The sequence below is a fragment of the Pinus tabuliformis genome, chromosome J (genome assembly GCF_031772625.1).
Source record: "Pinus tabuliformis cultivar Carrire ecotype Pingquan chromosome J, CPIR1, whole genome shotgun sequence".
Taxonomy (NCBI): domain Eukaryota; kingdom Viridiplantae; phylum Streptophyta; class Pinopsida; order Pinales; family Pinaceae; genus Pinus; species Pinus tabuliformis.
The window spans coordinates 1,194,549,448-1,194,557,051 of NC_142295.1; positions in this window are offsets into that span (position 1 = coordinate 1,194,549,448).

Genomic DNA, 7,604 nt, shown 5'->3' on the forward strand with positions numbered 1-7,604 from the left:
TTCTCAAAGAATATCAACCCTCTAGAACTACTCTTATCTTGGATGCCCTAACACATCCTCAAAGAGCATCAGATGCCAAATGTTTACCTAATCCTCCATCTTGTTTTCCCAAGTGAAGGCAAGAATGATGTGTCTATCTATCCCTTTTAATTAGGGAGGACATATCTATTCCAATAAAGGAATGTACTCATTATGAAAGGAATGTACCTAAGCTCCCTCTTCGCTTAGGAATTTTTCTTCCAAGTTTCCAGGCTCCCCCTTAATTAGGGACCTACAACAACTCCTCAGGTGGAGATTATGGAAAAACCAACTGCTTGAAGAACTCCTCCTCACGATATCATGAACTTATTTTCATTATCTAAGAGTCTTCATGTTTGGGAATTCTTCATAGGGAACATACCATCCATCACTTTCATCCATGAGTCCGTCATGTCACCATAAAAAAATGATCCATTTGTTCATATATAGCCTTCCTTCATGCCATGTTCCCATAAGGATATGTCATCCTACTACATGGCAATCGATGGTGGAATATCACCAAAGATCTTCCCTCAGTAGCCCTGCATAAGCCCATCTAGATATTTGTTCAGAAAAAAGAAATGAACATATAAATCAAAATGATCTTTGTGATGGTCTTTCATCATGACATCTTCTAGTTTGCATCAACATCTTGCATACATATCGACACATCTCCCAAATATATATATATATTGTCAAGGGTCTCTTTATTTTTCCAGATTCCATTAGAATCTTCATATATTTCATGGAGATATCCTAGTCAAATATTCTTGGGCTATGGATGTTGATTACCTTTTTCCATGATTTCAATCCCACAATCTCTTCCTTCCTTTCTTCACACATTTCTTTCGCAAGAACTTCCAATCAGAGTTCCTCCAATTAATGTCAACCACCTCATACTTCATACGAGCACATATTATGTTGATTTCATCTAGTGAATGTGTGACCCATGCATTCCCACATTCCTTTGAGGGAGGATATCCTTCCATTTGATTATGCTCTCAAGATTGAGCATTGATCCATGTTTCCTGCAACCATATGACATGACACTACAATATCAAATGTAAGTATACATACCTCATATTTCCTTTGGGTCATCCAAACTTCTTGTAGTAGCTCCCTTGATTGAAAAAGCTTCAATCCCTTGCTTCGCTTCTTTTATGTCATCATACCATCATCCCATTAATTCCACAAGTTTGGAATTCTTGATGAAACACTTGCTTCCTCTCTTGATCGGTGAACCTTTTGATGAAGATTCCATCAAAGAATCTTGTGGATCTAGAGTATCCCCATCTAGTAGAAGTTTCTTTTTTGATTGATGTGTGATGAGCTTTGACCTGGGTGACCTTTTTTTTTCTTTCCATAAGTGCCACTTATGTTTTTAATGAGGTTCCCAAGAGCCATTTCCTTCATAATCGTCTTATCATTTAATTTCAACCATATTTCATGCTTCTCTATAATGATGTCACAAGCTCTTGCTTTCAATGCTTCTATGATGCCTTGAAGTATCCCATCATTTTTCTTAGTGAATTATCATAGCCATATATTACAACAAAAGACTCAGGAACTATGAAAAGGTCTTAAGTGAGGAAGACTATCTGAGTCTTAGTAGATATCTCTTACTTCCTCTTTATTGAACTTGTTCTTTTAAACTTCCTCCACTTTTTCAATGATATGGGATTCTTCTCTTCCTCTTTTGTTATTATCCCTTTTGATCTTAGAACAATCTCTTTTGTAGTTTCCATATTATTTACACCCATAACATTGAATCTTAGCGACGTTCCTTTTATTTTTTCGAGAACGAGACTTTCCACCCTTTCTTCTTGTCATTGTAGCATAAGCTTGATTTTTCTCACCTGCTCCCACATTATATTTGGCATTTAGCCTGGATTCTTCAGTCTTGCATAGTGACCATAAATCATGGAATGGAGAAGCTTCTTTCTTCCCATAAATAATTGAAGTAAAGTTACCCCACTCCTCTGGTAGTGCATTTAGTACAACTGTAGTCATTTCCCTGTTAGACATTACTTCTCCTAGATCTTGAATTTGATCCCTGATCTCAAATATCCTCATAAAGTATGAGGCTATACTTTCTTCTTTTGACATCTTTAGGCTGTAGAGTTCTTGCCTTAGAGAGATAACTTCCCCTGTAGTGCTTACGGAATACAACTCTACCATTTTGTCATATATTTCTTTTGAAGTTTCAAGTTTAGATACATATGGGATGAGGGGATCCTTGATGGATTCAATGAGAATCCTCTGAGCCCTAATTTCCCCCTTCATAAAATTTTCAAGAGCTTGAGAATCTTCCTTTATTGGTTTAGTGATAGATCCTTGGACATGTTACATAACCTGATTTTCAATGAGATTCAGACCTGTACTTTTCTTCCATGCAAGATAGTTTGAATCCCCAACCGATTTGTTGCTTTCCTTGGAAAAATAAATTTTGAGAGATTCAGATGTGGACATAAATATACTTACTTGATAGGATGCTCCTTCTCCTTGCTTCTTCCTTGATGTTGATGATGATATAGGGAATAGAAAACTTATCCTTGATGAAGATAGTTTTCTTCAATAATGATCCTTGATCTCAAAGAGAGGGAGATCCCTTAGGATCCTTTGATGGTGAAATTGTTTTGCTTAAGATCAATGGTTCCCTCTTGATGATGTCTTCAATGGTTCCTTTGGGTAAATAGTCTTCAAAACACTTCAATATGACCTTCACTTTGATGCATTCCTCAATATTTGATCCTTGAGTGTCCCTTGATAAGATTCCCTTCCTTGATTTAGTCACCTTAGCTCCGATACCATGTTGAGAAATCTAGGGCATAAGAAATTAAGTGATTTCTCTTCTATTATTAATTGCGTGTGAGTGATTTTTACTTATTTAGATTAGGATATTCTTTTACTTAGGTTATTATTGTTATTATTCATCAAACAACTGCCAATGCATAAACCACAAAGAGATAAGAGACACAAAATATAGGCTATCATCCATGGCCAAAATCTCTCGCTCTTGAGAGGAAAAATCAAACAAATTCTTCTTCTTATAGAGATTCCAATTGACGAATACCAAGACCTAGACCCTCGACCTATTTTCCACTCCAAGACCAAGACACAAGTTCCTTCTATGATATCCTTAGACAATGATAGTCAACTTTCTGCTCCTTCCCTTTTCTCGGCTCCTCTTCCACTTCGATCTACTTCTGCTTCAAACCTTCGACCTCATTGAATGAGGTCTACAATCCTAATTCATAAACCCTAGCTTATGCACAATACATTATCTTATACCTTCACTTTGTTTGCTTTGGATAGGGTCTTCTTATATCTTGAATCAAATCCTTTCTTATCTTGACCCTCTTCTAACTCAGATACCCAATGAGGATTGTTGTTATTCGCGACTCCTTCTGCTGCAAATGATCTATTGATACCTCACATGTGTGGAGAATATCAACCCCCAAAAAAAACCAGAAAATAGCTCGGATTATACTCTTCCTTCCTTCACTTGATAATAAGCTTCCTTGCTGCACTTCACACCTTTTACTTCAGACTTTATGACCATCGAATTCTCTGCATGAAATGGTGCCGAGTTTTCGTATAAATAGTTGTTTCCTCATCAAAATAAGCCGACTTGATAGTAAGCTGGGCCGACGTGTCATTTGGAGGGCTAGTTGACACTTTCAATGAATCTTATACAGATGTAACATGCCCAAGAAGGGTCTATACGTGACATTGGATCTCTTTGACTTTATGACCAAATCTTAAGGGCTCACAATGCTCCACTAAAAATAAAATTCCTTGCTCATGAAACCCATGAGACAAACATTACAAAAATAATTTATTTTTCTCTACATCAATTGCATAAAATCACATTTACATATGTCATTATGTAGACCAAACCTAGTTACACTTTTCAAGGTTACAAAGGAAACCAGGCTTTAGAAGCTAAAAATGACACCAAAATTCATTATTTAAATCAATCCAAGTATATCCCTGCTAGAAATGAAAGTGGAGCTACTAAACAATAAGTTTTCTCCACAAGACGACAAAAATACATGCTTCTAGAGGAAAATTTGAATTGGTACTTATAAAGATAGACGGGGAAGAATTATCCTTGAAAGGAGTCATATCTCCCCTCCAAAATCCCTCAAAAAGTGGATTTGGTTCCCAACATTAGGAATCTTCATTAAATGACAGGGAACAAATTCCTAGATTTTCTCAATAAGTGGAGCTCCAGAATTTGTGTAATAATTTCATAACATCTTGTTCATTTATTATCCAATCTTGGTCCATACTGTAGTAGGGAGAAAGTCCTTAGATTATCTCATTCATAATTTACTCCATATTCTCTCAGTATTCTAGATAAATAAATAATAATAGGTACATAATATGCAATTGCCTCTAAACCTTCCTAAGAACATATTAAAGCTAATTTTCTTTATTAAGTGCAGACGGAGAGATTTAATATAGCTTTTATGTGCCTAGGAAAGGTTAGATGGGCCTTAATTTATTTCTAATTTGGAGGCCCATCATATGTCCCACTGATTTTCTGTGAAGTCTCATGAGACACATGGAATCACAAGGAGGCATGATCCATAGCGTTATAGTGAATTCACAATGCTATAACAATTGTAGAGACACAACACTATAACAATAATGACATAGTTGCATTACTATAATAGTAGTGGTGAATTTGTAGCACTGTTGTAACACTTTTATTTCATCCTCTAACTATTAATTGAATTAATTTGAGATGATATGCTTTATGCCAAAATTCTCCTACATGAAACATCCATAGTAAGAAAAAAATACAAGTTTCCATCTTTGTGGATGCCAATGTAAATGTTATATAGGAGAGAGGCCCTCGTAGGTGTGGTAGTTATTCTTTAGAAACTCATGATGCATTCTCAAAAACTTTGTTTCTCCATTTGACCAAATATTCATAATGCTCCAAAATAAGTCGTACAAACCTTGTTCACCAAGACTTGCTATAATTCTTTAGTTGGTTTGATGGACAATTGTTTCTTCCACAAATACAATGTACCTTTTTCATCATCCCTTTCTGCTTCATGAAACTCATACAAGCTAGCAATGTTTCTTTTGTTTTTGTTTAGTAACTAGAGGAATCGTCCATCGGGCTAGTTTCATACTCGCATTACACAGGGTTGACTTTGACCGCAACCTATAGGTGCATATGTACGCCCCTTTTGTAGACATCAATTAATTGGGGTATTGAACCTTGAATCTCATAGTTTGCATAACACTTCATACATGACTATCAACAATTTAGCTTCCCCCTAGGGGCTTACAAGTTAGCAAAATTTAATATTGGTGAAATGTCAAAATTCTTCGGTATCCCCAAGTTATAGGGAGTGTCAAAAATGTTCCTTGGGACTTGAAATGGTTCAATTTTCTTTTATTTTAGTTTGTACCTTATGTTGGGACAATAGTATATTTCCTTCGCTAATGCTGTGGTATTGTCAACAGCAAAATGTCCACCCAAACCTCCAATATGTAGCTATTTAACAAAATTCTGGTGCAACGAGCTCTGTGGAATGCATAAATTCTGATTCTTAAACACAAATCCCTCTTGGATGTGGAAATCTTCATATGGAGTTCTATTGATACTCTAAGGTAACTTGTATGTTTAGATTTCTACAAAATTTGCATCCTCTTCATACAATTCCATACATTCCAAGCTCACAACTTCAGTTGACAAGGTATTCAATAACATTATCCTTTGACTTAACACATCTACAAACTTATTTGATTTTCTAGACCCGTGTTTCAAAACAAACATGTAACTTTGCAAAAATTCTATCCATTTGTAATGGTTTTGATTAAGCTTACCTTGATTGTTGATGTACTAAAGTGTCTTACAATTATTAATATGGAAGTCCTTCAGTACCAAGAAATATATTTCTTCATAAACATAATATTTCTTAGCATCATTCAACTTCTCAATAAAGAATGCAATTGGTTTTTATTTTTGACTCAAATCTGCTCCAATCGCTGAACCACTAGCATCACAATCCACTTGAAACTGACCTTATTAAAATCTAGAAGCACTAAAACTAGTTGGTTAGTTACATTCTGTAATTGGTGCACAAATCCCTTGAAATTTTGGATAAATTCCTTGTAGAAGCTCACTACACCATGAACGCTTGTCACATCAAAGGTACACTTAGGTGTTGGCTAATCCAAAATGGCCTTTACCTTACTGGGACCCATCTTTAATCCTTTCTTGGAAATTATAGGTCCCAAGTATACTAACTAATTTATCAAATTTATTATCAATTTCTCTTCCCTCAACTACTGCAACACTTTTCTTACAAGCTCTATGCGTTCTTCCTTGGTTTTACTGAAGAATAGAATGTCACCCGGGTCTACAACAACGAACTTTCCCAAAAATGGTTTCGATACTTTATTCGTAAATCTCATGAATGTGCCAAGAGCATTTGTTAGCCCAAACGACATGAATAACACTTCAAATGATCCATCCTTTGTCTTAAATGTTGTCTTCCATTTATTATCTTCACTTCTGAATCTGATGTCATCTTGGCTTCACTTGAACAATCCATGAGGTCATCCATCCTTGGTAAGGGAAATATATACTTGATAGTGATCTTATTGATAACTTGTGAATATATACACCTTCACCATTCACGTCCTTTCTTGGGTACAAACACTACTGATACAACATAAGGATTTAAACTTTCTCTAATTAGTCCTCTGTCACACAACTCTTGTGCCTACCTATTCACTTCTTCACTTTCTATTGGGGTCATTCAATAAGGGTCTTTGTTAGGCAAAATTAACCACGGTAACAAATCAATTTGATATGATATCTCATGGGAGGTAAACCTATTGACAACTCATTCGTAATATTCTCCTCAAATTATTTCAACAAAGGTTGAATCTATGGTGGTGTAAAGTTTATTTTTCCACCTTGTTGGACTTGTTTCAACATTATGGCCAAACAAAATGAACCTTCTTTTGTTCCTTCAAAAATTCCTACCCGATCACAACATAATTCACTGCTACTACTACTCACATTTTGGTTCCTATTGCTTCTTGTCGTTGTTATTCCATTTTCCAACATTGGTCCCAACTTGTATCGCTGTCCAACCTTTGTGAATACATAATTTTTCTTCTTACCATCGTGGAAAAAATTCCTATAAAATAACCATGGTCTTCTGAGTAGTAGTTACACATGACATGCATCCATCTCTACTACATCAAACAAGACCTATCTATTGACGTTACCAATTTGAAATTTTAACAAGTACTGATATGTCACAGTTACTTTCTATCCCTTTTGTAAACACAAAACTCTATATGGATTGGGATCAGGGATAAATTTTAACTTTTGTTTCTATATGAATTTCGTGGATACCAAACTTTTCGTATTTCCACCGTCCATGACTAGATTACAACATTTACCTTGAGCTTGACGTTTAGTCTTAAAAAAATTCCTACTCTATTCAGGTTGTTCTATTATCTTCTTTTCAAGTTTAAGCGACACCCTTAAGAACATTAAGTTCTCACCTTATTCCTACTGAAAGACTATTACATTTTCACCAATA